Source organism: Phaethon lepturus, unplaced genomic scaffold, assembly GCF_000687285.1.
Source record: "Phaethon lepturus isolate BGI_N335 unplaced genomic scaffold, ASM68728v1 scaffold18286, whole genome shotgun sequence".
Taxonomy (NCBI): domain Eukaryota; kingdom Metazoa; phylum Chordata; class Aves; order Phaethontiformes; family Phaethontidae; genus Phaethon; species Phaethon lepturus.
The window spans coordinates 23873-26343 of NW_010545765.1; the positions used below are offsets into that span (position 1 = coordinate 23873).

The 2471-nt window shown below is 39.2% G+C and overlaps 1 protein-coding gene across 1 annotated transcript in view; it reads right to left on the reverse strand.

The window, feature by feature from the left end:
- Window positions 1-2165, reverse strand: part of MLH1 (mutL homolog 1) — a 13736-nt gene extending 11571 nt beyond the window's left edge. The window contains exons 1-2 of the mRNA XM_010289066.1: window positions 2079-2165; window positions 363-405 (exon numbers count right to left, since the gene is read on the reverse strand). The gene's annotated coding sequence lies outside the window, so the exon portion shown is untranslated. The remainder of the gene's footprint in view (window positions 1-362; window positions 406-2078) is intronic.
- Window positions 2166-2471: the final 306 nt, after the last annotated feature.

Below are 2471 nucleotides of genomic sequence, written 5' to 3' on the forward strand. Positions count from 1 at the left end.
TGCCACAGAATGAAGGTACTCTACCCCATGCTCTTTCATACAGTTATTAGTAACCAGACCCTCAAAAGAGACTGAAACAACTCATAAAGCTAAACCAAAACAACATGTTGACCACATAGAAAGCTTCAAACACCAGATAAATACATTTCCATCTTGTTTACTTTTAACTAATGTGTTTTCTATCCAAACTGCATCAACCTACATGTCAACATTTCAGTACAAGGGAAGGCCCTATACACTATTCCCATTCCAAAAGATGCAGTGTGAATTTACTGGCATTTTCATATATACACATTTTATATATATATGTACGCACATACATACAGACACACGATGAAGTTCTAAAGACTTTATTTACATACCTTTTTAACCGAAAAGCTGATGCCTGAGTTATGGATGGCATACCTGAAAAACAGGTAAACATAAGAATGCAAGATGTGAAAGAAAGGTTACTTTCCCTGAATGCTGAAAAGCAGATAGTACAGGGGCAAACAATTTCATTTCCTGTTACACAGTAATGTTATTTGAGCCAAATTATAGCTGTTTAGTCTACAAAAGCTCAAAAATAAATGTTTTCTATTTATAACTCACCAGTAACCATATGAAATTAAAGGATCAGCTTAGCTTATTTCTCAAAAAATCTGATCAACTTCTATAGACCTGGTTAGTTCAGTTTTGTTGCATGGGTTTAACTGGAAGAACAGCAAAACCTCCCCAGTATAACAGAATCAAGTCTCAACTACAGTGGAGGATCTGAAAAACAGCTGGCTCGTGCTTCTAACTTCCCCTACCCAGTTGGTTCAGCTGCCTGTGATCCCAAGGCCAAGTTCTGATACACTACAGCTGTGTAACCCTGCCTCAAGCTTCAGCCTGGAGAAGAGAAGGCTCCAGGGAGACCTTATTGCAGCCTTCCAGTACTTAAAGGGGGCTTAGAAGAAAGATGGGGACAGACATTTTAGCAGGGCCTGTTGCAATAAGAGAAGGGGCAGCAATTTTAAACTAAAAGAGGGTAGATTTAGACTACATATAAGGAAGAAATTTTTCACCATGAGGGTGGTGAAACACTGGCACAGGTTGCCCAGAGAGGTGGTAGATGCCCCATCCCTGGAAACATTCCAGGTCAGGTTGGATGGGTCTCTGAGCAACCTGACCTAGTGGAAGATGTCCCTGCTAATTGCAGGGGGGTTGGACTAGATGACCGTTAAAGGTCCCTTCCAACCCGAACTATTCTATGATTCTAGGGAAGTTGCCAACTTGGGAGAAAGAACACACAGTAGAAACTTGCAAGATAAGAAACGCAAAAATACAGAGGTTAGACTGTTGTGACTGGGACAGTAACTCAAAAATTCAAGAAAAAAAACAAACACACAACCCCAAACAAAATTAAAAGGTGTGAAACCCTAATGGAAAAAAAACAGAACCTAATGAGTTGGAAGCCTGTAACTCAGCAAGACTTCAGATCAGCCTGTTCCATGGAGCAGCAGGACCTGACCCTTCACCTCCTGGCTGAAGTCTCGCCAGCCAGTAAAACTCTGAAGTACATTCAGGGAATAGGCTAACACTTAGCATACAGTCTTGTTACTCTTTGCTAGCTTTTGTGTCTACTTAAAGTGTAAAGCAGTTATTTTGGTGAAATTGTGTAGATCCTGCTTGCAAAGCCTCTGCACATGGCAAAAGATGCAACAAAAGGACCCAGGAAGGGAACATATGGTAGCTAAAGTTTTTTGGTTTTTTTGGAGGGTGTTTTTTTGTCGTTCAGCTTTTTCACATTTGGCCAAATCTCAGTGCTTTTGCAGAGTTTTTACTTGGATTCTATTCAGCCCAAGTTCATTGAGAGTTCACTCATTCAAGTCTTATCACCATTTGTTTGCTGGAATTCTTAGTAATAATAGTTTTAGACTGAACACACTGTTTCTCCTCTGGATTTTCAGTTTCAAACAGGACTGTTAGCTGACACTGTATACTAACAAATAGTTTAAAAAAAAACCTCAAAAGCAACAACAAAAATGACACCACACAAACATAATCCAGCCCCTCTGAAAAAACCCAGTATGCTGGAGCCTCCTATTTCAGTTTACCTGCTAACAACTTCTAGTATTTTTGCATATTCTTCATTTGGATTTTTTAAAGCTTTCCTCCTCGTATTTACATTGTAAAAAAGATCTTCAACCTACACAGAAAAAGATCACAAGTAAAAATCATTTTTAAAATCTTCTCTCGCTATATAATTCATCTAAATCCATCCTCTTAAAGATACTAAAAAATTTTCTGAAAACATTTTAGTTTATGAAGGATCAACATTCAGTTCATTTCTTACCTTCTTAGGTTCACCTAACAAAATGCAACTCTAGAGAAATATATGTTTTCAAGTATCCCTGCAGAGGGATCTGGGCAGGCTGGATCGATGGGCCGAGATCAACTGTATGAGGGTTAACGAGGCAAAGTGCCAGGTCCTGCACTTCAGTCACAAC